The sequence below is a fragment of the Silene latifolia genome, chromosome X (genome assembly GCF_048544455.1).
Source record: "Silene latifolia isolate original U9 population chromosome X, ASM4854445v1, whole genome shotgun sequence".
Classification (NCBI taxonomy): Eukaryota; Viridiplantae; Streptophyta; class Magnoliopsida; order Caryophyllales; family Caryophyllaceae; genus Silene; species Silene latifolia.
The window spans coordinates 286,872,171-286,891,476 of record NC_133537.1 but is presented as its reverse complement, the minus strand read 5'-3'; the positions used below and the strand labels follow the sequence as shown (position 1 = coordinate 286,891,476).

Below are 19,306 nucleotides of genomic sequence, written 5' to 3'. Positions count from 1 at the left end.
TGAGGAACTCCTCGGTCGAGAAGGATGAGGCCATCAAAGCTGAAGTAGACAAATTATTAGCGGCGGGCTTTATCATGCCTTGTACTTACCCTGAGTCACTAGCAAATGTTGTAATGGTGAGGAAGTCGTCAGCGGCGTGGAGGATGTGTGTTGATTTTACCAATTTTAATAAAGCGTGCCCTAAAGATTGCTATCCCTTGCCTCGAATAGATAGTTTAATTGACGCCACGGCAGGCTACACTATGCTAAGCCTGCTAGACGCCTTCTCAGGCTATCATCAGGTATTCATGGCCGAAGAAGACATGCCTAAGTGCGCATTCATCACCGGTAACAGCACATACATGTATAAAATGATGTCGTTCGGTTTGAAGAACGCTGGCGCAACTTACACTAGGTTGGTGGACAAAGTGTTTCAAAATCAAAAAGGGCGGAACATCGAGGCTTACGTCGACGATGCTATTGTAAAAAGCAAGTCTGACAGCGAGCACTTGGCCGATTTGAGCGAAACATTTTGTTCACTAAGGAAATATAAGATGAAGCTTAACCCAATGAAATGCAACTTCGGTGTCCGGGCCGGCAAGTTCCTCGGCGTGCTTGTCAGCGCCAGGGGAATCGATGCCAATCCAGAGAAGGTTCAAGCAATACTAGACCTACCGGAGCCGAGAAATCGAAAAGAGGTTATGATGCTGACCGGAAGGATGGCGGCTCTCGCCCGTTTCATCTCTCGGTCGGCCGACAAGAGCACTCCGTTCTTTAAAGTGCTGAAAGGGAATAAAAGCTTTAGCTGGGGGGAGGAACAGAGCGCGGCTTTCAGGCAACTGAAAGCCCACCTTCTAACTCTACCGACCCTGTCCAGGCCGACGCTGGGGGAGACGCGATATCTATACTTAGCAGTTACCTCGGCCACGGTCAGTGTCGTAATCGTCAAGGAAGAAAATAAGCAGCAACACCCAATTTACTTTATCAGCCATACACTGCTGGCCGCCGAAAGAAATTACCCACTAATCGAAAAGGCAGCCCTCGCCGTCGTCGTTGCCGCAAGGAAACTGAAACCCTACTTCAACGCGCATCCCGTGACGGTCTTAACCGACCAGCCATTGGAGAAAGCGTTAGAAAAATTCGAAAAATCCGGCAGACTTATCAAATGGGCAGTGGAGCTCTCCGGCTTTGGCATTCAGTACAAGCCGAGACCTTCGATAAAGGGGCAAGCGCTTGCGACTTCCCCGGCCGAGTGCACATATCAAGAAGAATCACATCCCGGCGTGTGGGAAGTGTATACCGACGGGTCCTCCACGGCGAACAGCTCAGGAGCCGGCATCCTTATCACCAGCCCTAACGGAGACGAGTTTGAGTACGCCTTGAAGTTTACCTTCTCGGCCTCAAATAACGAATTCGAATATGAGGCGGTGATAACTGGAGTCGAGTTAGCTAGAGCTGCCGGGGCGGAGCACATTGTGTTGAAAACAGACTCGCTCCTAGTGACTAATCAAATCAGAGGAGAGTATGAGACTCGAGACGATGGGATGGTAAGGTACCCGAAAGGGTAAAAGGCGACACCTCAAAATTGAAATCTTTCCAAATACGGTGCATCCCAGTGTCCGAGAACAACCGAGCCGACGCTCTCTCAAAACTTGCAGTTCAAGCATCAAGAATGTCGGTCGAACCGTGCTTTGGTGGATATCGGAATGCTAAAAGCATCACTGAGACCGTCGGCATGGTGGGCGACATCGAGGCCGAGACGACGTGGATGACTCCGATAATGAAATACAAGCTGACAAAAGAGTTGCCGGAGAACCGCAGTCTGTCTCAGAAGATAAGAAGGATCGCTGCAAGGTACTTAGTGTTCGAAGGAGAATTATACATAAGGTCCGTAATAAGGCCACTCTTGAAATGTGTCGGCCCAGCCGACGCGGAGCTCATACTGACAGAGATTCACGAAGGCATCTGTGGACATCATATGGGGGCGAGAACGCTAGCCCACAAAGCTCTTTGAGCCGGCTACTACTTCGGCCTACCATGCTTTGAAAGATTCCGGGGCCAAAACCAAGAAGTGCAAGAATTGTCAGATGCATGCTCCGGTAATACATGCGCCTTCCCGAGACCTGCAACCAGTACTTAGTCCCCTACCATTTGCACAGTGGGGGATGGATTTATTAGGACCATTTCCGACGGCCTCCGGAGGAAGGAAGTACCTGATTGTCGCCGTTGACTACTTCACCAAATGGGTCGAGGCTGTCGCGGTACCTGCCAAGACCACGGCGGCCGTAAGAAAGGTGATTTGGGAGAACGTCATAACTCGTTTTGGGTTACCCCAAGTCATTGTATTTGACCACGGCCGAGAGTTTTGGAGCGACATGGTGATGAATTGGTTGGAAGAGCTCGGTATCAAATTTGCATACTCCTCCGTCTGCCACCCTCAGAGCAACGGGCAGGCGGAGGCAGCCAATAAAACAATACTGAACGGGTTGAAAAAGACGGTTGAAGATCTAAAGGGAAGATGGGCTGATAAACTCCCCGGCATCCTGTAGTCCCTTCGAACCACGGAGAAAGAAGCAACAGGGTACAGTCCATTCCACCTAGTCTATGGGTCTGAGGCCGTCCTGCCAATTGAAGCAGCGGTGCCGACACTCAGAACGCAAACTTTTGACCCAATCGAAAATGAGGAAGGCCTGAGAGCCTCCCTAGACCTGGTCGAAGAAAGTCGAGATACGGCACGGCTCAACTTGACAGTGTATCAAAACCGAATAAGAAGAGCATACAACCGTAGGGTCCACAAAAGGGACTTAAGAGTAGGAGATTTAGTCCTGAGAAAGTCGGCCACGACCAACAAAGGAAACATCCATGGTAAAATGACGGCCAACTGGGAAGGACCCTACAAGGTGGTTGAAGAAATGAGGCCGGGGACATACCGGCTGACAGACATGGAGGGTGTGCCACTAATGAGCCACTGGAACACCGACAACCTTAGGAAGTATTTCGTATAGCGGCGGAGGTGTCCGAGACCGTTGTGGGCACCCCAACGCGTGATTATATCTTATGAAGAGTGATCCAAGTTTTTCATCGAAATGCTCGTCCCCTCCGTAGTCGTACCAAAGTAGACGCCACGGCCAAAGCCGGGCAGTCACTAGTAGACGCCACGACCAAAGCCGGGCAGTCACTACAATGGCAGTTGATACTCGCGAAAGCGACCAACATGCTTAGTAGACGCCAGCCGGGCAGTCACTACCAATGCAGATGATACTCGCGAAAGCGACCAACATGCTTAAGAACTTATAAGTACAGTTGAGAAACGCAAATCTGACTGCCTCGGCCAATCCGAGAGTGGCAGAGGAAGCGATCAATATGTCTATAGATACGAACGCTGTCGAGCCGTAACCTCGATTGCCTCGGCCAAAGCCGGGAGTGACGGGGAAACGATCGATACGCTAACATGTTCACAACAGCAGTTATGAAGCGCAAATCTGACCGCCTCGGCTAAGACCGGGAGTGGAGGAGGAAGCGACCGACATGCCAACATGTTTAAAAAACGTTTAAGTACAGTTGAGATACGCAATTTAACTGCCTCGGCCAAGCCGAAGGTAAAACAAAAAAGTGCTCAATATGTTTAAAAACGTAAGAAGACAACTTAATGGAGGATGAGATCAAAAGCCTCGGCCAAGCCGAAGGCAAATAAACAAACTTTATTGAAAAATGTTTACAAGTGAGGCAAAACAAAGTCGACGGCCGTCCCCATAGGGATAGCCTAAACACAACCTACCAAAGTTTAACAAAAAAAGGAACAGCAAAAGATTACAAACATTAAGACATGAAGCGCCAAAAGGATGGCAGGGAGGAAAGGCTCAATAGTTGGCCCCCGAACAGCTGAAGCTGTCCGAAGGACCGGGTGAATCTGGTGACGACCGCCCGTCTCCCTATGCTTGTTGTTGCTCGCCACCGGCAGCAATAGCAGCATCACCAACGGTGGGCGGCCCAGAGGAAAGCTTGGCAGCTTCACTTGCCTTTGCTCTCTCAGCCTCCTCTCTGGCCTCCTTCACCTTAGCATCCCGGGCCGCCTTCTCCGCAGCCTCCTGAGCGGCCTTCGCCGCCTTCGCCTCATCCGCGGCCTTGGCCTCCGCAGCAGCCGCTTCTCATCCAGAAGCCGGTCAAAATCTTGCCACGGGAAGGTGCCTTCAGGAAGGAGCTCTTTAATCGCATCCCTGGTAGCATCTTCACTTGGTCCCGGTACCAGGCACACATGTCAGGGATGATGACGGTTTTCAGGCGTCTCAATATCCTTCTCCCTCTGAGCAAGGATAGCCTTTGTGCCCTTGTGCTCCTTCGCCTCGGCCGAATGCAGGGACTTCCATCTTTCCCTCTGCTCAACCATGGCCTGATAGCCGCCCTCAAATTTGTTTCTCTCCTCCCGCAGCTTAGCAGCATCAGCCAACGCAGCCTCAACCTTGGCTCTCTCAGCCAGGACCACCTTCTCGGCCTCCTCCTTAAGCTTTCGCTCAGCAAGGAAGTCTTTCATGGTGGCCAGGAAGTCCCTCTTCGTCCTCTCGGCCTCCTTCTTAGCAGCGGCAAGCTCGAGCCTAAGCCGTTCAAGCGCAGGGGCAGTTTGAGCCATGAGCTTTTCTTGCTCGACGAGATGAGTGTCGGCTAGTTCAACCCACTTCACCAGCCTCTTGGCCAACCTTATGCCTTCCGCCCTGAGCTGAACGGGGGAAACCTTCTCGGATGAGGAGTCGGCGGTGACATTTTTATCGCCCGTCTGCACAGGCTGCTTCTCCAATTGCCGTTAAGTGAGAACGACAACCGGCGACGGCTGATCTATAAAAAATCTAGACAAAGCATCTATGTCAACATTCAATGACATATCAGAAAGCCTGTCATCAGGAACGCCTAAAGAACCTGCTAAATCCGAGCCATGGGTTAGATCCGTACCAGTCTTAGCCTTCTTGGGCAGAGGGCCTACCCCCTTTTCTTTCCCCTCGCCTCGAATAACGACGGCGGGCGTTGCTTCCTTCCTCTTATTTGAAGTAGGAGGACCCTCCAGAACGGTGACGTCCTCGTCAACATTGACGACCACCTGTTCCTTTTGGACTGCGGGGATTGGAGATTGAGTGGGATTTGACGTCGTAGCCACCGTAGACGTTGTTTTTGGTCTCCGGCGCGGCACGTTACCGCCAATCTCCGCTTGAGTCGCCGCCACATCCATTGCCTTCATCGCCTGCTCCATAAGCTCGTGCGGGGCCGGTGGCGATCACGTGGCGCGGCCTTAGGGTACAGCTCAACAACTCTCCCGTCCTGGTCAAGTCCCAACTTGTTTAGAATAGAGACGGAGAGATCCCGGCCAAATCGATCTGCAAGAAACAAAATCAACAGTTAAGCAAAAGAAATAAACCAAGGCTCAGATACAGAAGCATAAAAAGCAAAGGTGGGCCTCACACCGACCCCACTCACCCTGGCCGAGGGCCGGTATGAGGCCGACGTGACAAAGCGGCTCGTCTTGAAGGACGATCTGGGTCGGAGGCATCCATCCCTTCGGCGTGCCATCCCTCTCAACCTCGAACAGGCTCATTGCCCGCACTTCGTCGTCCTTAAGATAGACCTTCTTGGCGTCCATCTTAATCTTATTCCGGGAGACATATCTATCATGCTTCCCCTGACTCTCACACCGCAAATTGACGCGGCGCTGGAAGGACTGGGGCAGTGGATAGTCCTCCGGAACCTCGACATATACCCACCGCCCCTTCCAGTCCTTGCAAGATGTCAGCTTGGAGACGGTGACGTAACCCGGCTCGGTCTGTATGTTGTACCACCCCGAGCCGCCTAGGGTAGTCTGCCGAAGATGGTGGAGCCGGCGGAAGAGGTTCACCGTTGGGGCCTCCCCTCTAAAAAGACATAACCATACAAAGCCAATAATAGTCCTAATGGCCAACGGATGCAGTTGTGCCACGGCGACATTCATGGCTTTGATTATGGCGACGACGTGTTCATTAAGAGGAAATCGGAGCCCATACTCCAGATGTCTGATGTACACGCCGATACAACCTTCGGGAGGGCAACAGACTGCCTGATCACCCTCAGGGACAATGATTCTATACCCCATGCCGAAGGAGTAATGGTCTTCAAAAAGTTCAGGACCGGAACAACTAGCGAACTTGTTCGTCCAAACACGATCGGGTTTAATCGAGCAGGCTTCACCGTGCCACAAGAACTGCGGCCTCTCTACATCAGAATGGGTCTTTTCCTCATCATCATCATCATCATCAAAACCCTCCAGAAATTTCTCATCAATTTCAGGAGAAGGCGACAAGCGCCCCCCGAACCCTATCGGGGTGACAACCAGTGGCTCCTGTTCATCAGGATACGGCGGTTCGCCCCCCGGAGTAGAGGTACTAGGCGGAGCATCAACAGCAGACATGGTGACAACAGTTAATTAACAAGTAAAAAGTTGGGGAAGAATTTGTTTGTTTACCTTGGAAGAAAGTGTTACGCCGAGTAACGCTTCGAAAACTAGAGAGAAGTTTCTTCGAAAAAACTAGAGAGAGGAAATTTTTTTGAGAAAAAGAAATTTGTAGGTCAAAATGAGGGGCACACTGCTCTATTTATAGAGCAAAGCCCATTCAGTGGACCAATCAGAGCAAAGCCCATGAAGCGTCCACCAATCAGCACCAAGCCACGTGTCAAGCATGCAGCCACGGAATGTCAATCGATATACAGTGATGAATCTTCTTCGACACGCTCCTTGGTATCTACTTGCTAACGGCCAGCTGATCAACCAAGCTTGGCGACCGGGCCGAGGGCAATCAAAAGCACACGGCACTCTCAACCTTGGTCTCGGCCAGCGCCATTTTCTTTTCCACATTGGATGTCCATTACACAACCATGTGGAGGGGGGATATGGTACGGCCTGAATAGAACCAAGCCGAGGAAGAAGATCGATATGCGCAGAATACGCTCAACACTCATCGAAGGTCCATACCACGGCATAGACTACGCTGGGGGCAAATTGATGGGGCATATTCTGCACCCGCTGACCGAGTCAACATATTGAGCAAGGTCAAAGCTAAAAGACACAAGTCAACGTATTAACACCCTAACCGACAAAGCCTCATCGACTGTCACTTGGGTCTCGGTCTCGGCAACTAGTCGGCCGAGAGGCATATCCGCGTACTCACATCCAGTCCCCTCGGCATGGAGTCAACCGAGCCTGCCGCCCGCATGGGTCCCTCGGCCGAGGGTAAGATAGTCTTTCCACCTGCTAGCCACTTGGCCACTACGTGACAAAAGGTGAAAGCCTATAAATACTCCACTTCTCTCATTGAGAAAAGGATCCAAAAAACTATCCGAAAATCATCTTAATCTGGTATAAACTCCCTTATCTCTCTACAATATACTTTGCCAAGTTAACACACAACTTATCTCTTTAAGTTTACTGACTTGAGCGTCGGAGTGAGTACGCTCGGTACCAAGCCGAGCCCTCAGTTTGTTCATCTTTACAGGAGATAGCGAAAGGAAGAGACAAGCAACGACGTCATTCTACAAGCTTAAGTGGTCATAATCCTGCTCCAGAATTACATCCGGAACAAATGTAAACCCCATATTTACCTATACCCATTGCCCAACCCAGACTGCATACATTGCTTTGGCCTTTACTGTGCGATTACAGATTACTGAAACAAACTCCTTTTCACACCATCATTTATCAAACTATGTAGCCGGTACCGTCGTACGTCCTTTGTAGTTTGTTACTTTGTACTATCCCACCATGACCACCCCCTCCAAAATATCTCCTTCCCTGGCTCTCTACGTACCTTAATTTCCCAATCTACCCTCCTATTTTTTACCCCCCACATATGAGTACATGACACGTACATCTTATTTTTTATTTATATATATATACACACCCCATATTCTCCTCGTAACTTTATTGTTGCTACCCTCTCTCACTGGTCTCTCCCTCTCTTTTCACTTTTTTTTTTTACCCTTTCCCCCCTCTCTTTTTTACCCTATCGCTTTCTAATTACCTTTATTTTTTGCAGCTCTCAATTCTCATCTCTTTGTATCCCTCATTCCTCCTACTGTTAATAGTCTACTGCTATGGTAATAATAAGTCAAATCTTTTTTATTTTACCTCTTTAATTAATTTTTACATTCTATTCGAAATTCATTCTCATCGTCTACCGGTTGTGCAGGCTGGTTCTGGTGACATTGCAGTGAACTTGTCCGGGTTGGGCCAACAATCCAAATCCACTAATCTTGATGCTTCTGGGCAGAAGCTGGTTCCGACTAAGGTCTGCTCCCAATTCTTCTAGTACTACCTACTAAAATTGGTATTTATGTGTTAAATATTGGAAATAAAAATCTAATCGACAACTAATTTGTACAAAGGGGAACCTAAATAGTAATAAATGGTAGGATTCGCTACCCCAAAATTTCAGAAAATGGTTAAAATTATCGATTTTTGCTATCCCAAATTTTTATTTCTAGGTTCGCCCTGAATTTGTATGTAAATTTGTTAAAGTATGAGAGAATTGATTGTCGAAAGGTTGGCAATATGCCTGTGTTGTGTTAATTTTAATTGATAATACAATGTCGATGATCTAAAGCTTATTATATACAACAGTGACAGCTAACTATTCCTAAGTTAAGGCCTAAGAATAAGGAAAGGATAACCACAAATTAGCAACTAAATATTTACAAGATAAGTATGAAATAATATATTCCGTACATATCCCACATAATACGGGAATATATTATTTCATAGTTCCATACTCCTCCTTAAGTTGGAGCAGTAGGAGCTCGAATGCCCAACTTACGACTCAAATATTCAAAAGCATCTCGTCCAAGGGCCTTGGTAAATAAATCTGCAATTTGTTCTTTGCTTTGGACATGACTTGCTGCAATGTTTTTGGTTATCAAATGATGTCGAATAAAGTGACAATCAACTTCAATGTGCTTCGTACGATCATAAAAAACCGGGTTTTTGGCAATGTGTAAAGCAGACTTATTGTCACAAAGAACTCGCATAGGGCGCATATGAGGAATGTTCAGTGAAGAAAGAAAAGATTTTACCCATATTAACTCACTTGTGACGGCTGCCATAACTCGGTACTCCGCCTCTGCCGTGGATTTAGCAACAGTCGGTTGCTTGCGAACTTTCCAAGATATGGGAGTCGAGTCGAGAGCCACGAAATACCCAGTGAGTGACCGACGAGTTAGTGGAGATCGAGCATAGTCCGAGTCGGAATACCCATTAAGTTGCAGTTTGGCATCCTTTCACATCACTATGCCTTTACCTGGGTTGCCTTTAAGGTACTTAACCACACGGAGCGCGGCTTCCAGATGTTCTTTCCTCGGTTCTTGCACGAATTGGGATAAGGTGTGAACAACATACAACAAGTCCGGCCTCGTGATAGTCAGATAAACAAGCCTCCCTACTAGCCTCCTATATATGAGGGGATCTTTTAATAGAGGGCTGGTTGAGAGGATCAAGTCGTGATTTTGAGCGATGGGCGTGTGTGCTGGCTTTGCACCTTCCAATTTTGCTTCCTTGATGATCTCCAAGGCATACTTTCGTTGACAAATAATAAACCGGACTCTCCATGGGCTACTTCTATCCCCAAAAAGAACTTCAGTCGACCTAGGTCTTTTATGCCAAATGTTGTGTCGAGAAAGAGCTTCAATTTATCACTTGCTGTGGTGTTGTTGCTTACAATAATCATATCATCCACATAAACTAAAAGGGCAAGGAAAATGCCTCTTTTGTTCATCGTGAATAATGAGTAATCCGCAAGAGATTAGGTGAACCCATAGCTTTGCAATGCATCCGTCAACTTGGCAAACCAATTTCTCGAAGCCTGTTTTAGACCATATAAGGATTTTAATAACCGACAAACTTTACCTTTCTCGCTGACTCCGAATCCTTGTGGCAATTTCATATAAACTTCTTCATCTAAATTGTAACACCCCGTATTTTTATCAATCTTTTATAATTTCTTCTTATTTTAAGTTATATTTTGTTGAATTTTTAAACTACCAGACCCCCTCTTTCAGGATGGACAAAATTTCACATTTTTTTTTTCTCTATAATCACTTCATTCTAACCTTTGGTTCTAAAAACTTCATTTTATTTTAGTTAAATTGATCATTTGTTTTAACATTATATCCCAACTTAAGACGGGCATAATTCTTTTGTTATTTATTTTCGTGTTCCCTTTATACGTTTAAAAGAGAAGAATGAGAGGCACAACAAAGAATCAGAATCGGAGTCAAATCCCAACATCAAGTGGGCAAGAGTTAGCTGACAGAATAACGTGAGACTCGGTATATCTAACCCGACGTTGGTACGGATATAATAAATCGAACCATTTTCAAAAATTATAGTTTTCTAACAAATATAATTTCATGAGACTTTGTTTAATAGTTATTTTTACCCTAGTATTATATTTACCAGTAGATAATAATTAACTTCTATATGCGTCTAATTTAAATGTAAACAACTCATTTTGATGATTATGTTCCATTTGTATTTATTAAAGTCTTTCCATTGACTCGTAACTCGTTTGACATGACCCCGTCATTTCCTCGAGTAGTATATATTATATTTTTAAATATTAATACGTTAGTACAGTTAAATTATTATGCAATTATCATCGACTCGTGAATGACCGTCGTATATATTCAACTAGTCGAATCTTGTTAGTTCGATTACACCATCGGTATTATAAAACTTATTTTGATTAAAATATTTTATTTAAACATTGCCGGTTCTAAAATTATCGCATCACAGTTTTAGTTTTTATAAAACCGATCTTTATTTATAAATTAAAAACTGGATCATTATAGAGGCCATTTGCAGAACCGAAACTCAACTCGTAACATGTCTCTTTTATCTTACACGTATTCTCAACTGACCCAAATTGGGCTTCACACGTGGTCGCCGTTCGCCCTTTATGGTTCCTAACCCATTCATTGAATTCATTTGATAAATCTTACCTCTTCCTCTCCTTTCATCACTTTTATTATTAAAACAAAAGAAAATAACTTTTGGCCTTCATCTTTTTTGTTGTTTGTCTACTGTTACCATTAAGAGCCATTACCTTCATTTCTTTGCTATGGATACAAGAGAAAAAGAGAAGTCAAATCCCCTCCATTAAGTTCCTCATATTTTCAGTTTAATTGCTTCTCTTTTCGGATTTTCATCTTAATTCTTCATTCCTTAATTAATTAAAGGTATGGGTACTAATTTTTATTTTAAGTTCCAAGTTTTCAGATTAGTTTTTTTTTAAAAATTTGATTTAAACCAACATGCATGTTATTTTCTTTGGAGATCTTGATTTGAAAACAAATTAAATTCTAAAAGATTAATTTAAAAATGAACTTAATTTAACTATTAAGTGGTGTAATTGAAAATTTTATTATTGTATGGTGATGGTGATTTTGCCGTAAAGAACAGAAGACGGAGATAACGGAACCATTTTCGGGGCTTGGCTGGAACTGTCTCAAGACCGTATTTTCGATCAAGACTCTAATCCCTTTTGTAGGGGTGGGTAAATTAACATTTTATTTTATTATTATTATTACATGTGAGGTAATTTGATTGAATTACTGTTTGCATGTTTAAATTAAGTAATTTAACATAGTTGCATGTGAATGGTCTTAATTAATTGTGTGAGTTTAGTTTTGCATATTAGAAATTGGTCATAAAGATTATGAGTTATAGATGAAAAATGGATTAAGGTGCTTGTGTGTTGAACGAGTGGTCTAAGACCATTAAATGATTGATTTTACAAATATTTAACTTTAAATCTTGTTCAATAAACTAGCTTATGACTCATAATGATTTCAAGGTAGTATAAATTTTGGATTTTGGATTGTTCAAGAAGTGGGTGAAATTTTCACAAATTTTGATATATTTAAGATAGTAATTGTTCTATGACTAATAAAAATATTATTATGAAAATCTTTGTTTTCAATTATGGGTGGTTGGTGTTAGCCGAGAAACTATTAGCAAGGCAAGAGTTTAATTTTACAAACTAATTTACTTTGTTTATAGTAGTATATTATGAGGGAAATATTTTTTATGAAATAGGATTGGGTCAAGAGACTTGCCACCAAGAAGGACTTTTGGTAAATATTTTGTGGTACTAAATTGTTAGCATATGAGAGTTATAAATTGTGTAGATGGTTCTTCTTTGTTAAATTGGTAAAATTTTAGTATACATCATATCCTTTGTTCATGTGATTTGAGTTGTATTATTATTGTTTGTTTGGTTTGATTTCATTTGTTATTACTATGCATAATTAGAAGCCTTGTGAATTAATTTCCGCTTCATTTTATTTTGTTTTGTTCAAGAAACTATGTAATTTAATTATTGTTTGCGAGATTTGGTCATCGACACCCCCAACAATGTAATAATTAAAGACCTAGTTTATAGTTTTACGAGTAAGTAAGAATAATTTTAGCACCTCGGCAATCGCTTAGGCCAGACACACTATATCGTTAGTCCAATTTTAAAGTTTAAGATTGTATTTTATTTTATGAGTCGCCATTTGATAACAACTATTCTCTCATAAATTTAAAAAGGATTTGAGTACCAACTACTTATACCTTAAGGTAAATGGATTTGACTAAAATAGTTCCTTTTTAAATTTCTCAATCAAGTTATATTATTCAAATTACGAATTAGAGTAAAGTTTTCAAAGGCTTAAATATAATTTTTATTCAAACTCGAGTTCTCAACTTAAAACGAGTCCTCTTAGCCTAACATATTGTTAGCCAAGTATAGAATTACTAAATCGGAAATTTAACAAAGTTCTTGTAAACTCTTTTGGACAAATCCTCTCAACTTGATATTTTCAATTAATAAAATTTAAGGAAATGATTCTTTAATCTCCTTATTAATTATAATCTAGTACCAAATTGACATTTTAAAACAAGTCACTTTCCACTTTCGGTCAAGTTTTCTTTACTTGGATTATTTAGTTAATAAAATCAATTATATAAAGTGGATTAGTAAAAACTAAATTAGGAAGCGATTTTACAATCAATTAACTACCAAGGGTCTAAGACCGTCCCTTAGTTGAATTGATTAAACTTGGTTTGATAATATGGTATTTAACTTGTATTATTAAACTAGTTCGATAGCGAAGTTCCGACTTATAAATAGGGACAAACCCAATAAGGCGACCAATGATTGAATTTGTGCTATTTGGTTTCGATAAAAAATTTATCTAGAAAAGAAATTCGATTTGAAATTGGTGTAACCCATAATGTTTAAATACGAATTTCATGTTTTGTTGGGCATTTTTAGGATTGAATTTGAAAGCTCATTGAGCGGGAAAGTATGTCGTTAATTTTGTTTATGTAATGACATGGAAGAATAGCAATTAGCTTAACCGTATAAAACCGTCCGTGCGTACGAAGGGTCTTTGGTGGACCTATCCTTAGACTCGAGAGTAGGCGGGAGTGTGGCCATGCTTTAGGTGGGGACCTGATCAGTCTCGTACGTGTTAGGTGGATCGCATCCGGGTTCCCTAAGGTCTATATTTGGTTAGGCTTAGGGGATAATAGCCGGGTGGTGTTTAGTCCGTGGTACGGGTAATAACCCCACGTACCGGCATTCGACCCTGGAGATGAGTGGACGAATTTTATTTTAAACGTGCTTATGTCACCACGTTAAACAGGGGTAATAATGTAAGCCCCCTGGTATCGGTGTGATTGGCGGTATATGATTATCGTACAAGTTTCGGTTATTGGTCATATAATCGGAATGTGTATGATAATTGGCCGGTATATCGTGATAAAGTGTTACTAAAAGCAATACGGCATTGAAAAATTTGTTTTTTTTCACAAAAATTGTGTGTTAAAAGTAGGGACGTATGATTCTGATATACATGCTGATAATGATTGTTTATGTTATGTTTTAGTTGTTTAAAGAAGTTAATCTACCCACCTGACGTTTGTTGTTTTTCTTATAAAACTTTTACAAATTTTAAAACGTCAGATTTATCAAATTTGTGAAGACCGACCATTCCCAAGACAGGCGAAGCTGAAGATGGGATTTAGATATATTTTATTAGAACGTGTTAGTAATTTGTTAGAAACAATTGTAATATTTAGCTTTATTTTTGTAATTGGAATTAGTTGAAAATAGTAGTGACTCGGATATGTATTTATCTTCCGCTGTTTCCTATTTTGGACTTATATTTAATAAAGTCCTAGAAATCCGGGTTGTTACATAAATCGCCATGAAGGAAGATGTCTAGTTGCGCAATGTCCCATTTCTTTGTCACTGCAATTGCTAATAATACACGCTTGTCATTTTGGCCACTGGTGCAAAAGTCTCATGATAATCGACACCTTCTATTTGTGTAAAACCTTGAGCTGCCAAGCGGGCTTTGTATCTTTCGACGGTTCCATTTGCCTTAAGCTTGACTTTGTATACCCATTTACAACCAATGGGTTTCTTACCATTGGGAAGATCAACAATTGCCCATGTTCTATTTTTTGTAAGAGCCTCGATTTCTTTCCCCATTGCTTCTCTCCATTCACGGTGCTTGACAGCTTCAAAATAATTTCTAGGTTCTCGAATCGCATCAACAACTTCAAGAAAATTTTGGTGACATAATGAAAAACAATTACTTGTGGAATAATTAATTATTGGATAACGGGTACCTTTCATAGATGACGATGATTGAGACGAGTGAGTTGATTTTGTTGAGATGACACGAGTGGACTTGCAAAGATAGTCTTTCGTCCATGCGGGTTCGAACTTTTGCCTCTCACCATGTCCTAAGCGGGCTTTTTCCTCCATTTCCGAACGCTCCCCCTCAATGTCAACACCCTCCTCATCTCCACTGTTCTTATTGGTGTTCGAGTCGGTCTCCTGTGTTGTAGCATGATCCCTCGCACTCTCAATTTGCTCGGTATGGTCTGGTTCGATATTTTTGTCCATGATAGTTTCAAATGTAGGTGTTGTGCTTGGAGTTGGAGTGTAAGGGATGAAGTCGATTATAGGGAGTGAATCGGTGGGTTCAATTTTTGCATCTTGTTTTGGGTCATGAGTTGTATCGTGTTCATAAGGAAAGACACGCTCATAAAAATGCACATCACGGGAAACGAAGTGTCGCCTTGATTTTAAGTCATAAACGCTCCACCCTTTCTGAGACTTGGGATACCCAATGAACATACAACGAATTCCACGCTCCTTAAACTTGTCCTTTGGTCGTTGTTTATTATGAGCATAAACGAGACAACCAAATACCCTTAAATTATCTAGATTAGGAGCATGACCATACAATAGTTCATAAGGTGTCTTTCCATCTAGAATTTTTGTGGGGGTCCTATTTATGAGATAGGCTGTAGTTAAGACACATTCCCCCCAGAACTCGATGGGTAGGTTGGCTTGAAATCTAAGTGCCCTCGCTTTCTCTAAAATGTGTTTGTGCTTTCTCTCAACTCGACCGGCGTTTTGCTGAGGGGTGTCTACTAAACTGGTTTGGAAAATCATGCCATTTTCTTTATAAAATTGTTTTAACGGTCCCGAAAGAAATTGAGTTCCGTTAACACTTTGTACTATTTTAATTTGCTTTCCAAACTGGGTGTCTACCATTTTGCAGAAATACTTCATTAAATCACAAACCTCCCCTTTATCCTTCATAAGGTGGACCCAAACACTACGGCTATAGTCATCGACGACAGTTAAAAAATAATGTGCACCAGATAGGCTATTTTCTCTTTATGGCCCCCATATATCATAATGTATTAAATGAAACAAATTGTCATTCCTCTTATTATTCAACGGAAAACTCAATCGGGTTTGTTTTGAACGACAACAAGGGTCACAAATAAAATTTGGATCAACAGATAATTGTTTCGAAATTAATTTGCTAAAAAAGGTAAAAACATGACTTGAAGGATGACCAAGTCTTTGATGCCATACCCGAGCTTCATCTACACCAACTCGTGCAACAACATTCCCGACTCGTGTCATGTAATAAACTCCATCTCTCAACTCACCCCGTCCAATCTCCGTCTTCGTAGATTGGTCCTGTATTATACAACAATTAGAATTAAAAACCACTAAGCAATTATTTTCACGAATGAGTTGCGGAATTGAAATTAAATGACACGTCAAATTCGGCACATATAACACATCTTGTAAAATAAAATTGTTTGTGAGAATAACTCTCCCATGTTCAGTAGCGACAATCGACGAGCCATCCGGTAAAGCAACATTCGACAGCGCTCCTTTCCATGGCTCGCAAAGTATTTCCCTACAACCTGTCATATGGTGGGAACACCCACTATCGAGCATCCAATCATTCAAATTAACAGAGTGATTACCTTTTAATTTTTCACTACTTTCACCTTTGGTATCAAGAAGGGTTCGTAGTTGCTCGATTTCCGTCGCAGTGAGAGCTTGTTTTGAGGAGTCTCCTTCATCATTGGTCGACACGGCGTTCGCGGTTTGATTATTAGTTCCTGGACCGCGTCCACCTCTACCACCTCGCCCTCCTCTCCTTCCTCTTCCACGACCCCTGCCATTAATCCCTAACTTGTCCCAACAATTGGCCTCCGTATGGTACCACTTTTTGCAGTGAGTGCATCGCGGGGGTTCGTAGTCCTTGGAATCTGGCTATTGACTGGTGCCACGACTACTACCAGTTTGAGCAGCCATAGCGACTTCCGTTGCAGGCTCATCTCTTATGCGAGTGACTGCTTTGTGTCGCTCTTCCCTTAAAAGGATCCCATAGACTCGATTGAGAGAGGTGAGGTCGTCTTCCATCAATAAATTGGAACGAATATTATCGTATAAAGCACTATTAAGTCCCATTATAAATTGGCGGATTTTTTCCTCCTCTTTTTCTTTAAGAAATTCAGTGGCAGCACCACATGTACAGGTAGGTACTAGGCTATATGTGGCGAGTTCGTCCCATAGGGACTTCAAATTCGTATAATAATCTACGATAGAACGATTACCTTGCCTACACGCTATGATGTCGCCTTTTAGTTGGTGAATACGTGCTGCATTCCCTATGATGTCGCCTTTTAGTTGGTGAATACGTGCTGCATTTCCTGCGGCATAACGCTCCTTGAGTTCCTTCCAGATCTCGACAACGGTCCCAGAAAAAGCTATGCTTGGATGCAATTTATCGTCAATCACACCTCGCAACCAAGCCTTTATCATGGCATTGCATTGACGCCATGCTACGACTTCACAATTCCCTTCCTCCTTCCCCTCTGGCTTCGGCACTGTCCCATCAACAAGCCCCAATTTATTCTTGGCTTCTAACCCATTCTTGACGGCATCAGCCAGAGATCATAATTTTCACCGTTGAAAGTGATTGAAGTTAATTTGAGGCTCGGACTTTCCGAAGGATGTAAAAATAACGGAGATGAAGGTGGTATGATGTTCGTTTCAGGAACTTCAGATTCGGATTTGCTTCCGATTTTTGTCATTGTGATTGTCGTGTATTATGATTGTTTTTTTTTTTTTTTTTTTTTTTGTATTGAAAAAAACGTAGGAGCCAGGAATTAATCCTGCTCTGATGCCATGTTTTTTTTTGGTCTAAACCATCCGGTAATCCGAACCACATTGGGCCGACTAATCCGGATTTCGTGGCGTGTCCAAGGATTACGGTATTTAAATCCCTCCCAATCGCAGTTGTGGGGGATCGATCCGCAGACCTCCCTATCAAGCGCCCCATGCTACCACTGCGCCAACCAACGATTGGTTGATGCCATGTTAAAGTATGAGAGAATTGATTGTCGAAAGGTTGGCAATATGCCTGTGTTGTGTTAATTTTTATTGATAATACAATGTCGATGATCTAAAGCTTATTATATACAACAGTGACAGCTAACTATTCCTAAGTTAAGGCCTAAGAATAAGGAAAGGATAACCACAAATTAGCAATTAAATATTTACAAGATAAGTATAAAATAATATATTCCGTACATATCCCACTAATACGGGAATATATTATTTCATAGTTCCATAAAATTATAAAATCATTTAACCATTTAATACATCTGTAACTTTACATTTTCATTCAAGCTTTGACTTATATAATTTATCTTGTCATTTCTAACTACAACTAGTCTCTCTTAAGACGGATATATCCATCTTAAAGACGTAATAACTCATTGTATGCATGTTGTTTTGCAATTTTCCAACTTAGTTTAATTTGAAGTAGGGGTGGGGGTAATAATTGTGCTAATGATTTTTGCTCCAAATAATTGATTCTTCAATAAACCCAGTTTATGTAGGAAAGAATCTGCCATTTTCTTGTTTTCTGGTAGTCCAAATTTGCCATCTGTGGTACTTAAAAATTAAGTCATAACTCGGGTCTTGTCTTGAAAATTAATTTGGACAAACCCACTAATGTAGGTTGTTGGTGAGCAGAATCCTCGGTATACTCCAATGCCCCCCCGAGGAAATGATGACTATGGTGGCTATTGTAGCACTGATTCTAGTGGGCTTGAAAAGAGTGGAAACAAATGAGAATGAGGGTGTGATAAAATTTATTGTGATTGGTTTGTTTGTGTATGTCGTTGCACGGGTGCTTTATGCTGAGGTTTGCCCAAGAGGGCCAGAAAGAAGGAAAAGAATTGCAAAAGTGTTACTCAACACATATGCTATTGGCCTGTGTGGATTATTTCACCCACTCTTGATTGGTTTTAGTTTTCTCCCTGCCTCGATGTATGCTCTTATAGCTTATCGGAGGGAAGCGTTTCAGTAATTCAGTTGTAGGTGACTAGGTATTAAGAATGAATGATGGATTTTTCTAGGGTACATGAGAAGAGCAAACCCCAAAATTAGCTGGCTATTAAGAATGATCTTTGCAGTTGTTTTGCTATTTCGACTTTGTAACGAGTAACATGTTCATTCTTCTACAATGTTGCTTCGTGCATCTCTGTCTTGATCATATCATGCTTATGGCTCTGTACACGGATGGAATTGCGGGTTACTTTATTTCTCCAAGGGTTGTCTAACTGGTTAGCTTCAAAGTAGAGTCTATATTTAATGATTTTAATCACAGCTCACGGGCAGTCTTCATTCCTTTCTTTCTGTCTTGTTATTTATAGTACAGTTCCTTTCTTCGACTTCTGAGTCCTATTGAATGCTGAGTACGAGTACGAGTACGAGTGTATAATCTTGCAAATTGCGGATTGTGTTCATTAGTCCACGAATATTTGTTAATCACTTGGATTTGGACGAAAATGTTTGAGAATTAAAGATGACATTAATTTTAAGTTTTAAGTCGCAATATGCACTCAATGCCAAAATTTTTGTGTTAGTATTACAAATGA

General features: G+C 42.2%; 1 long non-coding RNA gene across 2 annotated transcripts; it reads left to right on the top strand.

The window, feature by feature from the left end:
- Positions 1-7,881: 7,881 nt before the first annotated feature.
- Positions 7,882-18,943, top strand: LOC141616828 (uncharacterized). 2 transcript variants are annotated; one of them, XR_012531053.1, is made up of 4 exons: positions 7,882-7,937; positions 8,028-8,088; positions 8,181-8,279; positions 18,384-18,943. It is a non-coding gene; the product is annotated as an uncharacterized LOC141616828 (long non-coding RNA). The 2 variants fall into 2 exon arrangements; XR_012531054.1 differs by lacking the exon at positions 18,384-18,943 and adding an exon at positions 8,991-10,062.
- Positions 18,944-19,306: the final 363 nt, after the last annotated feature.